Source organism: Calypte anna, chromosome 1 (assembly GCF_003957555.1).
Source record: "Calypte anna isolate BGI_N300 chromosome 1, bCalAnn1_v1.p, whole genome shotgun sequence".
NCBI classification, from domain to species: domain Eukaryota; kingdom Metazoa; phylum Chordata; class Aves; order Apodiformes; family Trochilidae; genus Calypte; species Calypte anna.
This window is the reverse complement of record NC_044244.1, coordinates 178,466,479-178,486,048: the sequence shown is the minus strand read 5'-3', so window position 1 is coordinate 178,486,048 and position 19,570 is coordinate 178,466,479. Positions and strand designations below refer to the sequence as shown.

General features: G+C 38.1%; 1 protein-coding gene across 1 annotated transcript in view; it reads right to left on the bottom strand.

Moving 5' to 3' along the window:
* ATP8A2 (ATPase phospholipid transporting 8A2) overlaps positions 1-19,570 on the bottom strand; it is a 276,235-nt gene that overhangs the window by 188,950 nt on the left and 67,715 nt on the right. The gene's annotated exons all lie outside the window — the stretch shown is intronic.

The following is a 19,570-nucleotide window of genomic DNA, read 5'->3' as shown; positions in this document are numbered from 1 at the left end:
GTATACATATGCTTCTACTTATTGATATTTAAAGGTATTCAATTTGTGATCAATTTCTGTAGGTCTAAACAAAATTAATTTTTCTGATCGTCATATAACAAGAAAAGAAGTGAATGAGTTATAACTGTCAGAAATGTAAATGTGCAATCCATTCACTATTTCATGGATCCAGATTTCGAGAAGGTTGCAAAACCACAAACCATTGCCAAGTGCTGTATTTCCTATTTGTACCTCCAGTTTAACAGATAGTTATGTTAAAAGAAAAAAACACTACAGTATCTAAAGTACTTACTCTGGACTACACACCTGCTGGTCTTGAGCAACAGATTACCTCAATGAAAGCCAGCACTGATGTGTAGTCTGGATTTCTCTCTACATTCAGCTGAGAACAGGAATTGGGATTTTTGCATATGGTGAAAGCAAACCATTCAAGAGGTACAGAAACCTGCATATGTGAACACCTTACAAAGAGGGCTAAAGTAGCATTTAAAGTTGCATCTCTTTCACATCAAAGACAACTGAATCAAAAAGCTCAGGTTCCACATCACATGACTAGAATAGTGTAAAACAAGTTTATATTCCTGAAATACTTCCTTGATCTTCCCAGAGTCCATCCATGAAGTAAGGTGATGGGAAAAAACAAAAAACAACAAGCAAACAAAAAAACCCCAAAACCACAGAGCTTCCTAGTATGATGGTTTAGTTTCTCGATAAAAGTTTTCACAGTCTGGTTTTATGCACTTTAAGTAACAAATTGCATCCTGAGGTGGTTTTTTTCCCTCTGAATACAGTGATGAGACACCCCTCTGATCTGGGTATTTGCAGAGCTGTTTCTCACTTCTCCCCCCCCTCTCCTCACCATCTGTGCAGCATTTTGCCCTCTCTGAAATACATTTTTCCAGAGGTGCTTCCATGCTGACACCTTGGCTGAGGGGTCCAGCTGTGCCCTGTGGAGCAGCCCCAAGCACCTTGCCACAGACCCACAGAGCAGACAGACAGATGGATTACTATAGCACTCAGTGATACTGTAATAAATCAATTCTTTATGTCAAGCTCTTTATGTCAAGCTACTCAGAACTACTCTGCATCCTGCACAACAAAGAACCAGAGGCAGTGCTTCTGAGTTACACTAAAACCTCATCTGTCCCTCTTAGCCCCCCCCCCCACCTTTTTTCTTTTTTCCTTACTACTACAGGTCAGTAAAATCTAACCAAAACCACTAACCAAAGTTACCTCATGCTCACTAGAGGCCAAATGCCAACGGTTATGGTTGTTCAGATGTTTTAAGGCAATAGTCCTGACTGCAGCCATCAGCAACACCATCAGTCCCAAACATCACTTCCACTACAGAAATAGGAGGATCACCCCAAATATTTTGCACTTGGACAATTCCAATAACATTTTACTGAAATAATCAGCAACAAATGTGTTCCCTTTCTAACAAATAAAGTCTTTTGACAGATTCCTACTACAGGATTCCATCAATGATCTTTAAATACCCACGTTCACAAAGGAATAAAATCATTTAATGTGACCTTATCTTTTTATTTTCACCTCAAATAAGAATCACCCTTTTAGGAAAAATACACTACCTTCCCAAATTAAATAATTATTTAATTTTTAGAAAATGTTTTCCATATGTAATACTGAGGGAACTTCATCTGATTTCTGTCAAGACAGCCACCAAACTGTGGCTACATACTTCTGCATGCCTTGAATCATGTTTCCCATACAAAACTCCAAAAGTAAGTTAAAGTCTGAAATCAAGCACAAAATTGCTAAACATGGGAGCACTTCCAGACATCTGCTGCATAAAGTTCTGCAGTTTGACTAAATTAGTTTTACACAAATAAAGCCAGTAAAATCAAAATAGCCACATTCAAACCTGACCACATCTGAGGTCAAAAGCAACCAGCTGCAAATGAGTGCAAGAATAAAGTAAGAATATACCAGCACTTCCAAAAGAGCCTCTGGGCTCCCATTCTTGGCAGCTCAAGGACCTCCTGAGACAGGTACAGGGGGTGCTATGGCAGAGCCCTCAATCCCCAGGTACCAACAAGAACTGTGAAAAGTAGATAAAGTTAGCAAGGGAAGAGGCACCTCTAGAGCAAAGCAGGATGTAGAAAAGCATATAGACAAGGAGCAAATCCCAAGAAACACTGGAAATCAAATGGATTTTGGGTGGTGAAGAAGCTGAGGACATGACAACAGTCAAACGGCATTGATGAGCTGAGGAGGAGGATCAGGTAGCCAGAATGTCAGCCTCCTGGGCCAAACAAATGGGAGAAGAATCAGGCCACTTTCACTGAAATGGAGGAAAAAAAACCAATGGGGAAGCTGCTTTTTAATTTATTTTCTCTAGCCCTTCTAATTGGCATACAGTCAAAACAAACTTGCTCTGTTTCACTAAGAACCTAAGCCCAAACTGGAGGCAAATTTACAGATTAATTTAATGAATATGACAGAGTGCATAATACAGCCCTCTCTCCATTGCAAGAATGACTGTGTCATTCCCTGCTTTCCCATTAAGATGCAAGGGATCCTATTTATGACTTCATGGCATGCTTTATTTGCACTATACCTGAAAATTTAATATGATGTAGAGGACTGTGCTTAAATCATTATAGACTAGTGTAGAGAAAACAAAGCTGTACCTTGGGGGAAGAAAGTTCTTTCATATACTTTAAGACTACTACATAGTGACAACATTCACAGAGATCCCAAGGATGGATTAAGGAATCCAGTTTGGGCAATGTCATCAGTAAAAGAATTTTAACCCAAAAACCTTTGCCCTCAGGTCTCAGAGTGTCATTTCTTTTTCTTTGCTGCTTCCTCTCATCCTTGCTCAAACATTTTTCCTGCTCTCAAATACTGAATTACTTCCCTTTTCCTTCTCTTGAATCCATCCACAGAATTAAAAACCTCACTAACTATTTGAAACCAAAGGAGCAATTACCTCTCTCCTTATTCCTTGTCTACCCCTTCTAGTGCTTCAGAACAAATATCTTTTTCAGGTTGCTTCTCCACCTGATCCAAAGGAAGGTGAAGGGCCAGGCTCCAAGAACCCCTTCCTGTAACATGAGGAACATTCAGGAGAGTTAACTCAAAATCCAGTATCTGTTGCCCAAAAGGAAAAGTCAGATAGGAACAGGAAGACTTACAAAAGGTGATGGTTCTCATAAAATGAGATTACCAATCTCTTCATAGTTTATTATCATGGTTATGCATAGGCCTCATCCAATTCATGCCCTTGTCACCACCTTTACTCATCTTACACATAAGATGTCACAGAATTAGTAACAGTGTTAATAATACCCCAAAAAGCTATAAATCATTTCATAAAGCTCTGTAAATATACTTTTCCATACACATGGCTAACTTAAAATAGTTTATATAGTAAAAAAGCACTGACAATTATTGTTTCTTTCCACTACTTTCAAACACTATGTCTTTAAAAAAGAAAAACTACTGTTTCTGTATGCCAGTGCAACTATGCAAAAGAGACCAGCTCCAAATCTCACTGGGTACACAAAAAGACTTTTTAAGTAAGCAGACAAACAAACATCAGGAAACCACAAGGAGCTATATCCTTCCATGGGCAACTCATTACTGATTAGAACTAGAGTAGAAATCTCTACTTTGATACCTAGCTTTTACTCTGTGTTTGACATCAAGGAATAAGTTTCTTCTGAGTCACATCAAGCAAGAATAAATCAATCTTTTACTCGAGCAAACATGATGGAGCACAAACCAATAGCAAGAAATTCAAGTATGTGGTTTAACCAAACACTAAAAAATATTTGTATAAACTCAGACCTGAGGAATATTCCTGCCATTTTTACCAAGTACCCACCCACCAAGAGTAAAAGTCAGGTCTGTCAGGAGTTCTCACAAAATAAAAAATTACAATTAAGAATACTACAAGCACTTCACCTATCAATAATCAACTTGTTTTTTCCTCCCTCAAGATTTCTTTAGTCTCAGAGCATCCAGCTATTCTGGAGAAAGATGGAGAGGTACCTGTTAATCAGACCTTATTATACTGGCATATCAAGTACATTTCTACCAAATACTAAAAATAGAGATACAGTTTTACTTAAAGGTCAGAAGGTGCACCAACTGAGACATCTGTCATTTCATAGCCCCGATTCAGTGGACTATTCAAAATTAACATGGACACTGTATTAGGCAATAGCAAGTACATATGCTTTAGCTATCTGTTCCATCAGAGCAACATTAGCTTAATTAGAACTTCACAAGGGCTTAAGAACCCATTTTTACATGAGTACTAAATAAATTAAAGCACAAACATTACAAAAGTATTAGAGTGCACAAAGCTCAAACTGCAGGAGATAGAATTAGGTTTTCCTATTTTTTTTTATTCTACTTTTGCATTTTTCAAATAGCTGATGAAGCTGATTGTAAATTATCAACTCTGACTCAGACCAAATGCATTTAAGGATTAATGTTTTTATCGTCTCTATCCTTGAGATAAATTCTAGACATACTGGTATTTTCCACAACACACTTTCCCCATCTATTCTTCCTGTTTGTTTCCCCATTTTAACAAGTCACAACCCCAAAGACAAAACTTGAGCAAAAGATTTATTTGCATTACTGTCATAAAACAAACTTTCAGATTTTATTGTTCTGTGTGTGCATAGTTTCCATCCAGAACATAAAGTAACATTATTAGTACACTATTATAAATCTCCATAGCTGAGTATAATTTGCTAACAGGCAGCAAATGAAAACATGCTGATGCAGAGTTTGCATGGTCTTCTCTCTGGACTGTACTTTCAGGATCTTTTACAAACCTTTTATTGTGTATTTGTATATTCTCATTTTCTAGAGCCTCAGAAAAACACTCTGCTGTGTCAAGCTTTGTATTTATGTATAAAACTAACGTAAACAGATTTCCCAGGCTATTATTTTACAGTTTAACAGAGCAAATAGTAATAAATTTCAGCATTTAAAGTGTATTTGAAATTCAACATAACAGAGTTAAGCTAAACAGAGATCTACTGACTTCACTGAAAACAATGATTCCTTATACTGTAATAAAAGCATTAGAAACATTACTACATAGGTATATAACAACACAGTAAGGATGGGAAAGGTGTGCCTTTGGGTGTGGCATTTTTGGTAGGTAGAAGGGTTGTTTTGGGGGTATTTTGTTGTTATTCTGTTTGTGGGTTTGTTGGTTTTTTGTTTTTTGTAACAGTAGCACACCATACGGTTCAGTTCATTCCTTACCATGAGATCTTGTGAAGTCTGCATGTTATAGACAAAATTAGTATGTGGGGCAATTTGGTATCCAACACAGCAAGTATCTGACAGTGTCATTCTAATAAAAAGTCAGTTTGACTTGCTGAGTGCAAGACTTCAGCAGAATAGCAGTGGTTCCCTAAATTTACCTTATAAACAAGCTGATACTCAGAGAATAACTAAAAGATTTACTGCAAGATCATCAGCTCCCTATCTCCTCTTTCTCTCTCTTTCCTGCTTTTCCTCAGGAAGGCTCACAAAGCAACCGAGATGATAACAGGAAAAAAAATGAGGCCTCATTTGTGCATCAACTACACTGATGTTTCATTCTAAGCACACAGAGTGGTAACATGGCTCATAAAGCAAAAGGTCTTGGGAAAGAAACTAAACCAAGCAGTATCATGTAGACAAGAAAGTCCCTTCAGCTGAAGGAACTACTGACCCTTGGGGATCCAGACTTCTGAGAGACACACACTCATTATGATTAGAATCTATGATTCTATGATTAAGCTTAAATCAGCCTTATATTCTGGCCATCTTTGGACATCTACTTTTCATGCACCCTTCTTGCATGACCTTTCCACCAGCTCAGAAGAGCTGAAGTCATCCTCACAGAGCAAGCTGCTTCAGTAAGAGATATTAAACTAACACCGACACTAATTTAAGGGTAAGTTAAGTCAACTGCATACATTACTGCTATAATTATTGCTATAATTATTGTGTATCTAGAAAGTACTGCTAGCTAAGGCTGCTTAAAGATTTTTCTAAGTTGTTTTCTTCCATCATCCTATGCTTCACTTCCAAACCACTAAATCTTTGAGCACATATAAATTACTCACTGTCCAGGAGTACCAGCTCAACCGATTTTAGCAATTTACTTTTTATAGCTTTGCTGTTTCCTTCCTACATGTGTGTAATGTGAATAATCACATCCAACAATTCTTTTACTATGCTGAAAAAAGTGTATTCAAGTAAAACACCAGCCATTCCCCTGCCTCCCCAATGCAACATGTAAAATCTTCCAAGAAGGACTTAAGTGAAGACTTCACTGCATAACCCCATCCAAGGTAATACTTGCCAGCCTAACTTAGCAGAAACTTTTCCACTGTATCTAATTGCAACTTAGAAGCTTCACCTCACATTTGGTTAAGTCTTTCACTTCAGGCTGCCAAGTTGCTGAACCCAAGGGATCTGTAAGGACATAAGGCAGAAGCAAATTTACAGGGCAACAGAGATAATGTACATAAAGGCAAGAGAAACTAAGGTTTAAACCAAAGCTGGTGAAAGATGGTAAGTATTTAGAGCAACACCTGTTGGGCAGAAGAGCCACTGAAGTGCTTCCCACAACACATAGCCCCTTCAAACCTTGAAAACAATGAAGACAGACCACTTTATTTCAGGAATTCGGTTTTGCCAGTCTTCCAATTTCTGCATGAAACAACTAGGACAGAAAACAACTCCAATTTCTGAAAGGAGACAAGCAACTTGCAAAGACCTAGTTACAAGCAAGGGTGCCAATAGCCACAGAGCCCAGTAAAGACAACTTCTTGTGCAGAGGAAGAGGCCAGCTGCAGGATGTGCTGGTCACGTTCCTCTGCTCCCCCTCTTCTGCAACTTCCTACATCTGATCTGTCTTTGAACAACTGAGTCTTTAACAGTTTCTGTGTACTTCAAATTGTGGATTCCAACACTAATTCAAACTTAGCGTTTGCCAGATGCATGGTGTTACCTGATGATCCAAAAGCCATTGTTTATGGTCCATTAAAAAGAAACTCAGAACATCACTAGAGTTAGAATATTTAGTTGGTAATATGTGGATATTCATGGCTTAATACAATTACATGGCTATGTTCTACTCACAAAAAACAAAGAACCACGTGCATAGTTTCTCAGTGATGAGGGTGCTCTTAAGAACTTCCATAAAACTACCTTGGACTTTCTTCTATACCTGAAGCTGTGTCACAAACTTGACAGTGCTACAGACATTAGTCTGATCACCTGCCTGCACACCAGATGAGGCAGTATGTGTAGATTAGAGTAGGTTATTATTTCTCTGCCATACTCTCCTGCCTTTTATTTTTCACCACAGCTTGACACTTAACTTGAATTCACCTTGTGACCCACCCACTCCTTTTCTGTTCATCTTCTGTTCTCATGCTAGTGCATTCCTGTGCAACAGTATAATCCTGTTGTTCCTTTTCACCTGCATCTTATTTCTTTCAGGCCATTCTCTGAAGAAATCACTGGAAAACTTAATAAAAAAATCCCAACAGGCACAAGAAGCCTAACAGCTTGGTAGCAACTGCAAACTCATTCGGCTCCTAAACAATATTCAGCCAAGGACTGTTCCTCCTCAACAAAAGACTTTCCCATTTACAGTCTGTCAAGATATCATGAAGCTTATCAATAGCTGTCACTCAGTACTACTGCAGTGCCCAGCCTGTGTAATACACTGATTTGAAGAGATAGGTAAGAAAAAACAGTATGTGACCTCTCCAGTGACACTTCACACTGATAAACACTAACTTGATCTTCTAAGTCCCCATCGATAACTTGACTTCACCACTTTAAAGCAACGCTCCACAGAAAGAATGGAAGGTAACTGTATTCCATATTCCATCCCTGATATAATAAAACAACCTTGATTTTTAACAAAACTTCAGTCTAAACTATTTTTAAGACATCTGATCCCCCATTCCTCTAACAGGAGTGCCAAAACTGGTTAGTATTCTCAGAGCCTGGTGAGAACAAGAGCTTGTATGTACAGTTGCTGGGAAATAGCCTATTATGAACACTTTGCATTAGGACATGTATACATAAGGGATAACAGTTTCAAACTGAAAGTGGGTAAATTTAGTTAGGTATTAGGAAGAAATTCTTTCCTGGACATTGGAACAGATTGAACAGAGGAGTTGTGGATGCTGCATCCCTTAAAGTGTTCAAGGTCAGGCTGGCCAGGGCTTTGAGCAACCTGCTCTAATAGGTGGTGTTGGGAGAGGTCTACACGGGCTGGAACTGGGTGATCTTAGAGTCATAGCATGGTTTGAGTTGTAAGGGACCTCAATGATTTCTGCAGGTACCACAGAGAAAACCTGAAGTTTCAAAATCATTTGCAATAAAGTTTCTCACAAAGCCCCTGGGAAGCATAAATTGAACTGAGTAGTGTAAGCGGATAATTTTTCCAAAAGATGTTGTTGTGGTCATCATCTGCCTTTCCATAAGAGTCTGTAGAAGCTGATAAAGTGACACCTGCACTTTTCTTTTTTAAAAGTATTTTAAAAGTTCATATACCACAACTGCACACAAACAGCCTCAACAACGTCATCTCTTCATCCAAACTCACTTATGGGTAAGCTCACCATAAAGGATCACAGTATGTAAAATACTAGGAAAATACATTTATACAGCAAGTGCAAATATCATTAAAAATGTAAGGCAAGACAAGAACACATTCTTAAAACATGGCAGTCAAATGACTGTCACTGCTGCTCCACTGCAGTATTTGCTTATTTAATAGTACCAATAGACTGCTTGATGAATGTGGTCCCCTACCATGCCAAAAACAACATTTATGAAGGACCCAGGAGATATTAGATGGCCTCACTCAGATCATTTTCATAGCTTTGAATCTAACTTCGACCTGAAATTACTTCACAGTAAGCAAAGTAATCTAAAACCTGTATATACAAAGAATCCTTAATCTGCATAGCAAGTCTCAGGTTATCACATACAGACCAAATCTTGCCTTCAAAAATTAGATAAACAGATCATATCAGTACTTTTATGACTCCAGTGGCAGCTGAAAGTCCAGATGAACTGGACCATCAAGAGCTATAACAAGAGCTATGGATAATTACTCAAGGATGTTTTCAGTTCTGTAACATACTGATTACACAGGAGCCAAGAACTTGGTAAATAGGGAAGAAAATAGACCCTGAAGGCACCTCCATCCTGTCAGCAGTACATTTATCTTCAAGCATGTTCCATGTAGTTTAAAAAGAAAAATGAAAAGGATCTTTTAGAAGCTGTGTTTGATCACAGAAAAATCATCTCCAAATATGTCAGTAAGAGAGTATGTCAAGTACATACCCCATATAAAGCACTGCAGGTAGTTCAACATCACAGTGAAGAACAGCACTGAACAGCTGACCACTTGAGAAGTACATGGTTCAGTGCTCATGTTAAATTTAATGCATAATGCCAGATGGCTGCATGCTAAACTTAGGACTCTCAACAAAAAAACAATGTCTTAAATAAGGAATATGCCTGAAATCCCCCTGCATCCCATTAGCTGAAGGCTAATGGGAGGGCAGGGCGGGAACGAGAGGAAAAAAGTAGGAGGAAAGTAGGCCTTTTTTTTTAATTTTCCAAATTAAGGGGTAAACCAGATTCATTCAAGATCTCACTAACCAGTCATCTCCCATGTTGTAGATTAAGTATCAAGGCAGAGTGTGCTGGCCAGAAATCATGGTCCTAGTATTTTAATCTTGAAATAAAACCTCCAATTTCCTGCAACAGTACTTTTTCCTCAAATTACAGAGAAAGAAACTGTTTATGGAAGTAGTATCTTCAATGCAATTTCAACCTTCACTGTAAACTCACATTAAAATACAACATTTCTGAAAAACCAAGAGAAGCCACATTTCAAATAACTGATACCCTAAGTGATCATGTAGTGCAACATGACTGCCAAAGGCACCATCTTGAAAGCCATGAGCCTTTTGCAACCCTTCTCTGAGTTCTCCTATGGCAAAGCTTGCAGCATAAGAAACAACTACAGTCAATGGGACTTGAGCACAGACCCTATGAGGAGAGGCTGAGGGAGCTGGGGCTGTTCAGCCTAGAAAAGAGGAGGCTCAGGGGAGACCTCATCACTCTCTACAACTACCTGAAAGGAGGGTGTAGCCAGGTGGGGGTTGGTCTCTTTTCCCAGGCAACTCTCAGCAAGACAAGAGGGCACAGTCTTAAGTTGTGCCAGGGGAAGTTTAGGTTGGACATTAAAAAGAATTTCTTTACTGAGAGGGTGATCAAGCATTGGAATGGGCTGCCCAGGGAAGTAGTGGATTCTCCATCCCTGGAGATATTTAAAAAGAGACTGGATGTGGCACTTAGTGCCAGGGTCTGGTAACTGCAGCAGAAGTGGATCAAGGGTTGGACTCGATGATGTCTGAGGTCCCTTCCAACCCAGCCAATTCTTTGATTCTATGACAATTCATCATCACCAAATACTTAACTGCTATGAAACACAATACCATACTTGTTCAGTTTGACATTACGTTTTTTTAATATTTCTTACTTTAGCAAGAAATGTGTATCCTGGGAAGACTAGGAATTAGATTTTCATTTACTCCAGAAATGCTCTACATAGGACAATCTCTATTGCTTCCAATACGTATTAGATGTTTGGCCACAACATTAGAATAGTTTATGGTACACATAAGACAGTTTGTAAGTCATACTACAGAAAAGGGCAAGAAAGAAATGATTTTTCTGGACACTAACACATCTGTGTAACTATTAAAAACAACTGTACTCTGACAAGCGGAAGCAGACTGTTAGTTTTGCTAACAACCTAGAATGCCTCAGTGTCTTCATATTTTGACATTTTAGCTTTCTTAAATTCATTCAACAGAACAGCTTTTAGTTTTATTTCCTTCTACTTTTGTCAAATAAATCCCAATTGCTTTTTCTCTAATATAACAGTCCAGCTTTTCCAGAGCAGAAACAAGCTCTTGTTTAGAGCTCCAAGGAGGTTATGTTTCCACTACGTAGTTTCCCAAAGATAAAAGACAACCTTTCATCTCACTGGGTAAATCTTCAGATTAAGGAGATACCACAACCTTCCATTTTAGATCATGAAGGATTCTGTGTTATAATGTGTTTACCATATTCTTCTGTGTTTCAAGTTGTTAATACTCTCAGATGCTCAAAAACTTAAGGAGAATTCAGACCAGTGAGTGGACATACAAATCAGCCTATGATTTACTCTCAGAAAAAAAAAAAATTAATTTCTCATTATATGAATGTAGGGTGCTTTAAAGACCCAGATTTCACCTAGAGATACCAACTTAAATCTATATAAAGTATTATGCATGTGTATTATCACTATAATACCCTAGGATGCTCTGTATAAAATATATCTATCCTGATTCAATGAAACTAGAACAACTTTTCCTGAAAGTGTGACAGAGAGAACAGTCAACACTGTAGCCAGTACTATACTGAAGGAGTTTTCCCATTGCTAGTAAGGAATGAGTGTTTATTAGTGTGTTAAAGACTGAACACCAGTTACAACAAAACACAGGCTGGGTGACAGAACCCATCTTTTCTCCAAAAGAATGCTATACACAGGAAACACAGTATTGAGTAAATTGATTTGTACAAGACAGGAACGCCTAAACATTATTTTCTTATGTCGCAGTTACCTTGCCAGTAACAGAGACACAAGCACATTTCAAAAATAGTGTTTACTGTGAAGAAATCATTTATTAATCTCAAGTAAGATTACATCTGTACCATGGAAAAAAGTTTTGTTTTACTTTTTCATGTGAGGTAACATCAATCTGTAACACATCAAAATAAAGTTGGAAGGACAGAATTTTCCTCTCTATAGACTAATAAAATTATAAAAGGGCTAGGGAAAACCAAAGCTTCAATTACTTTTAATCTTCCACTCTCTGTTTCCTCTTCAAAATCCCTCTTGAAAAAAAATACTATTAGCATCTGTATGGTTAATAGCTCACTTGCATGCTAGTGTAAGTAAAAGAGGCCGTACTGCTGTCAGAGTTCATAGCCAAAGTTATTCTAGTACTTAAGTAAAAGGAAACTGCTTTGAGCACTAAGCCAAACAGCAAACTATAAACTCAAAGCTACTCAAGACAGTCCCACGCATACAACCAGCCAACCTGTCACATTAGTCTTCCTTTCAAGTGCTTGTGTACTATCAAATCTGTTTTCCAAGTGAAGCCAAGAAAGCTCCGGAGTGGCTGATTAGCACAGGCAAGCTCTGTAATAAGACTGGCTTTTAAGACACAAATTGCTTTTAACCTAAGTTGTTTTCTTAAAGTCCTGGTTTTGATTAAGACACAATACAGGTATTGAACAGAAATACGAGACAACTTACAGTTCTTGAAATACCCTTTGAGATTTACTTCTACCTTTAAAGTATGAAAAGCATCATAAGTTACTCATGCTCCTCAGACTCTCTATATTTTTCCTTTTTACCCATGGCTGAGGAGGCAATAAAACAACACACAAAGATGTTTTCAAACAGACCTGACACAAGCCGTACTCCCATGACCTCACCTCTTTCCCCACAGCCTCATGGAAACGGGGAACATGTACATTTGTTTACTGTTCCCATCCAACTGGGATTGCTGTAAGGACTCTTGAGCTCATTTGCAGTCCCAGAACATCACTTGGACTCATTAAGGAATTAATTCAGGCAATTAATTCAGGCTTCCTTTCTTTCGGCAGCTGCCTGAGGGAGTAGGAAGGGTGCAACAGGCCATTCTGACCACTTCATTCTTGGCCTCAGTCCAATCTGTGCCCTCAAAGGACTTCTAATAAAGCAGAGCCCAGCAAGCAGACAGCCAGGCAGGGTTCTCCTGCCTGAGGTAGCTCCTTCAGCAAGGAACTGGCTACACGCACACTGGCAGAGCATGTGTAAAAATTGCAAAAAATGGAGCCAGCGTTAGACTCAAACACAAGAGATGAAGACACCTATATACTTGTTCAGCTGATAGAGAAACCATAGCTGATCTGCAAAGCGTTACATCATTAAATGAAAAGAGCAAGGCAAAATTATCCTCTCTTTTTATGCAAGCCAGCTGGTTGAATCAAATTACTAGTTTTGCTCAACTAAGATTTGGTCAAGACTACAACTCTTCTGCAATTTGGTAACAAAATAAGTAATAAACAGAAACAGCGTCAGATAAAAACCTTAAAGGTGTCCAGCTTTAACACTTTTAGTCAGAGTAATTCTGAACAGTGAATTTTCTGACAGGCTTCTACCAAGATAAATTCACCATCAATGCTATTGCTTATCTGTGAAGTACCAACAGAAATGCAAACCTTTTGTCTTGCTACTCAAGTACAGATTAATGAGCAAGAAAGACACAAAACCAGAAATCTCTAAAAAAGCCAGAACAAACAAGCCTTCTTGGAACAACTGATTTTATTTCAAATGGCAGCACATGTTTAAGCAACAGCAAATAGTATGTGGAACAGCTCCAAAATCCCTCTTCTGCCCCTACAGAAACTCCTGAAATTGGGCACAAGGCAGCTCCTCCAGCCCAGGAACCAAGAGCACAGGACTGCCACAGCCCATCTCCTGGAGTTCCCTGTCTCAGGAGAAATGAGGCCTGGGTGTACACACTAGCTCATCACAGCTAGTCCAGAGGCCACAATAAAAATGTCACCATTTCACCTGATTATGACTTCAGGACTAACTCAAATTCAATTTATTCTTGTGCATATTGTTAAAAAACTCTCACTAGTACGCCACAGCTTTAACTGCTCAGAAGAAATAGGTTTAATCATAGAAATGCATGGCTGGAGGCTTCTAAAGGGTCTGAGTCTTCATGTAGATGGATTTAAAACAAGTGAAAAACAAAAAATTGGGGGTTTACAGAAGAATGATATAGGACACCAAGATTTTCCTGAATATCAGCCAGTAGCCCAAGATTAGTGTTATTTGACTCCCTCGAATAGCATTACCTACTTGCACAGGCTGTTCCCTTGGGGAAGGGTGATGTGCATGAACAAGCACAGGACTCCTAACAGGAGCTTCAGAAAGGCACTGCCTGTGGATAGCCTTGCCCTGCAACATCCTTATATACATGTGGAAAAGGATACAACAGGAATGAGGACAGCTTGGCCATTGGCCTCCTTGCAGATCCAAGTTGTCCCTAGACAACTCCTAGTTATTTTGTTAACTAAGACAGTTAAAAAAAAAAAAAAAAAGTAAAGCCCTCAGCATTCCAAGCACCTCCAAGCTGCACATAAATTAAAAAACAGCCTCTGATAAACAGTACTTTTTAAGTATTATGTAAGACAACATCAGGAGGACATTGAAATTACATTTCCCCTTTCCATCACATCCTGCAATGGTTGGGCAATTTCTTCACCAGCCACAGTACACAGTCAGCACTGACACCAGAAAAGCTTCAGCTTTGAAAATCCACGACTTCAGTTGAGATTTTAGTGTCTTCAGATTTTTATATCCACTCAAGAGACAATAATACGAGGCAGCATGTTTGAGGGGGACAGATGTGAGAGGCATTTGCTTGTTTCAGTGACTGAACAGTTCATCCATGAACTATTTTGTAAGAATTGTCCTGATGCTGGATCCTCGTGTCAAATTTCAAATCACTTCACACAACTATTTCAATAATTTTGCAGTTCCAGTACTGATGAGAATCTATGAAGAGCTCCCAAACTGATGATTCTTTGTGAAACAAGTCTAAAATTATAATCTTGAACATCATGGAACAACCCACTTCAGCAATTTAATAGTTTAGATATAAAACAAAAACCACAAAAAGCCTTCTCCCAGCTCAAGTTAGGAATTTTAACTAATAAGAACGAGAAATTTCAAAAATAAGGAAGTCTATCACAGCAATTTTTCAGATGGTAGGCAAGGATATATCCAGTGCTTTTTAACTCAACAATCCTGAGCCCTCATTTACCCCAGCCTCACAAGGCTCCAGGCACTGCACGCCTCACAAAGCTTATTCCGCTATTGACAGAATGATTATTTTCACCTACTAAAAACAATATTGTACACAAATGCACTATTTCAAAAGGCAGCACCATAAAGATTGTCAGAGCTCTAATTCTAGTGTAACACACTGTTAAGGTAACAATATTCATAACTTAAAGAGCAAAATATTTTTTTTTCTGTTGGCTACATCTGATTGTGTGAACTGAAATCCTATCATCTGGGGATTAGGGATTTAGCCACAATGACTTTGGACATCGAAATTAGTTAGTGCAGAACACTCTTTTGGAAGACACCGCCAGAGCTGAGCAACAGGCTACCTTTAAATAATGTGTAATAATTCTGAGGTTGGACAATGGTCCTCGTTGCTACAATTATACCTGTACTTTCCTGCTCTGGGCTTCCTCCAGGCTCTAGTTAACCTTTGCTCATGAAATATCATGTGTTTCAAAAATGCTTAATGAAAAAGAATACTGTAACCAAGCCATTCGTACATGTGAACCCAAACTCAGGAATTATTGAAACTGCATTTATGAGGCAGTCTTAAAACCACACTGCCAGTTTTTCCCACAGGATGTATTTCTGGTAGATGTCGTACTGAAAGATAAATTTTTTTTTCCTATTTGACTCCATGTCATTTAGCCTATTTGGTCTTTAAAAGATGCTGACTGCTTCAGTCCATACTAACACCAGGCTTCAGTTAGTCACACATATGTAACATGCTTCCCCCCATTTAAAAGTAAATAACATTAAAATACTGATTACAGCAATAATCAGTCACAGAATTGTCACTGTTGAAAAAGACCTCTACAATCACTGTGTCCAACTGTCAATGACATGTAACAATGGCAGTAATATATATAATACATAAATAATAACAACATATAATAACATAACATACATAGCCAAAAATGTCAATAAGGAACCAGGCCATTTTTTAGTATATGCTGCTATGACTGACAAATAGAGGCACTCCACTCATATTTGTTAGCAACTGGCACTGCTAGGAATGACTACATTGCATAATCCATACAGAGATCATAGGGAAGCCTTTATGGAGATGCTGTTCTTGTTTGACTGACTATAATGCATTAAATAAGCTCAGAAGCAACTCTGCATCCAAACCCAGGAAAGTTTTAGCATTGCTGATCCTAGTTCTAACAACTGAAATAACTGTTCCATTCCCATATAAAGCTGGTGAAAGTTGACTTTTCCCTGACATCCACAGGTAGCTCAGGAAACAAGAGCAGCTCTGATACTGCAGTGCCTCATCACCTGACAGATATTTCTGAATTTGAAGAGAACTGGAAAAACTCTTATTGAGACTGCAGACACTGTGGTACCCACTCAACTAAGAAGCTGGACACAATACTTGATTTGCTTTCATCCTAATGGCTTCCTACATTTTTTTTTCCCAAGCCAAGAATATAAAGGTGCTATGTAAGAAACCCCCAGGCAAACCTCTCTTTTTCTAGTCAAATAAACACCATTCCCTAAGGTGAACACTAACTTTCAAAGGCCATTTTTTCCAGTATTTTAAAAACAAACCACTTAGTTCCCTATCAGTTTACTCCATGTGTACATCTGAAGTTTTTATTAAAGTTTATCTAGTAAATATGATACCTGCTTCAATTACTAAAAATAATTTTAATAAGGGAAGTCCAGAAAATCATTGAGATTGTGTTTCGTTTTTAAAATTAAACCACCAGAGTAATTTCCCTAGAGATTTAGTTGTACAATACATTTATTTTATTAATATTTACTAAACCTATTAACTCTAACTGTACTAAACTAAACTGTAGAGCTTGTCAAGCTGTGCATAGATCTATAAATCTCTTGAACCTTATAATATTAAACTTAATACAGACAGACCAATTGAAGTTTAGTAACTTGAAAAGAAAACAGAAGTTTTCAAAGAAATCACCTAGTTAATTTTGAACCATTCCGCCCCTCATATTCTTTACAGATAAGTAAAGAATATTAATCTAATGATAAATATATAAATATTACTATACTGACTTCGATCTTACAAAGCCCCTTAACTATTAATTGGCTTTATTCATCTACTATTTCTCCAACTTCTAGAGTACTCAACTCCATATCTAAAAGCACATGCTCTGCTGACCTTTTTGCCCACAGCAAAAAGAATTCTTGAAGACAGACAACTCTGGTCACCATTAGCCACACAAATGGTTCCCAGTTGTATTGCAGAATTTGATAGCCTGTCATCCTACAAATAGATGTATCTTATTATTTCAGTGAATTCCATTTTTTAGCTACAAGAACTTGAATCAATAGTAGATGCCAAATTTTTCCATTTTTCAAAACTACAGAAAGCTTCCTTGTGAGGTGTTGGTTTTGCTGGACACAGAAAACGGATAGGTATTTTTATGTCCAACTTTCCCTTAAGTACTGTCACTTTCAAATCTTTTGGTGTGATTTGGATATTGTTGTTACTTGTATGACACTGGGCTGAAACACATTTTAACCTTTAGTTGTCCCAGGGTTTACACTTTTTATGGAGTGCCACAACAGATGGGAGTTGAACACTGAATACTATACCTATTAGCTGAAAAAGGAAGGAAATCCTTAAAATGAGGTTTGTTTGAACATTAATTTCTACTCTACAGTAACTGCTCCATGAACCAGCAGAGGCCCCAAAGTACAATGTTCCACAGCTGAACAGTTTCTGCCTCAGAGACAAGGATTTACTTAAGTCAGTATTATGGGAACTACAAAAACAAGACCACAGATACCTGTATCTCTCCACCTTCATCTTCTGAAGACGTGATGAAGATATAACCTTATTCTTACCCTGAAGCAGTAATGAACAGCACAAGTTAATCAATCCCATGGCATTAGGTTGGCCCCATACTAAGAAAGGAAGACTATTTACACTCAAAAAACCAGACAAACTTGTATGAATGAGGAGCTACCTCCCATCCAATGAAAGCAGAGAATCAGATATGTAAATAAGTATCTTAAAAGACAAAAGGAGTGTTTACTTCTCATCCTTCCTTACAAAAGGTACATCTGAATTGTTTCCATAGATCTGTAATATTACCCATGTCAATCAAAGGGTCAGTATCTGTAACTCATTTACCTACAGATCAGACACACAATTAGTCCTATTCCCCTAAAACACACATCATCATCATGCTTTAACATAAGCAAAAAGCAGATTTTATGGGTAACTTCTGATATAACAAAAACTGCTTTCACTTCATTCTGTATCATGATATTTCTATGCTCTCCTGTGCTTATCAGAAGAGCATCAGTACACAGCGAAGAATCCCATCTTCAGAAACAGCTAATTCCTTTACTGTCCAGATGAAGCCATTAATAAATTGTTACTTACACAAGACAAAACAGATTTGGATAGCATTCAGGGATCATTTAGTAAGAGATAAAGCCTTCACATATGTGAAGATTGTTAACAGTTGCAAGAGAAAGTTCCCTGTCATTTTCCTATCCCATTCGAAAAGCTTACAAATGAGACAGCAAATTTTGAGTGGAATTCAGGGAACACACTCTTCCTTTCCACCTTCATTGTAATACAATCAATTCTGCCCTATAGAATGGACAAGGCATTAGTAAGATGAGCCCTCAAGTGCTACAATACCTGCAAGCCTAAAGTTAAAATAATTTTCTGGGTCTTGTCAAGTGTTATCACTATTACATCTGAAAAAATGAAGGGAAAGCTAACTTAGAAAATAAAGTGGGTTTGTTTGTTTTGTCATAGCCCTCCCCAGCTCCCTCCAATTTCCAGCGATGTAAAGAAGAGTAATTTAGAAACTTGGTCTTCAGACCCCTAAAGGTCCTTGCATTCCTTCAGGTCCAAGTACCCCCACTTCATTAAAACCAGCTATCAGTGCCAGAAAACGCTAACAGAAAACCCAGCAGCACAGATAAGGGAAAACAGTCATTAATGAATGCTGAAAAGGGAAAGCCGGATGAAACAAAAATACCAGCCCAACTCATTCACCACTCACAGCTCATACCTATTAGTATTACTTCCTGAAAAAATGGTAATCTAATACTGAAGTTACACAGTCCTGTGTGTACATAAACCTACAGGTCCAGGTAACACCTATATTCTTTCATTTGTACTTCTACGCAGTAGGCTCATGTGAAAAGCTGCTTTGATTTGCAGAGCTGTATATTTTCCACATCCATACAACTAACTTGCTATGCAGATTATCAAATACCTGGCGTTATGAAAGATTCTATTTGTTCCTCAAAAACAAACAAGAAAAACAGTAAATCTCTTCAACTTCACATATATGAAAATTTATGTGATTACAGGACACTGTTCCTTGTATAACTGCTTATTAGATTGACGTCTGGGTCTAGATTGGAAAATAAACATCTGAGTAATAGGAAGAATTCAGTACAATAAAGAAACTTAACTTTTTTCCCTAGTTGTCTTTGTTAACTTTCTTGGCAAATTCCTAGTACTAGACAGTAGGGTCAATTACAATGCCAGGCTGTGTGGTAAGATAGGGTCTGGCGAACGCAAGATCTCGCGATGTTACGGAAAGCTAGGGCAAGCCCCCTCCACACAATTGCTTGAGGAATGCA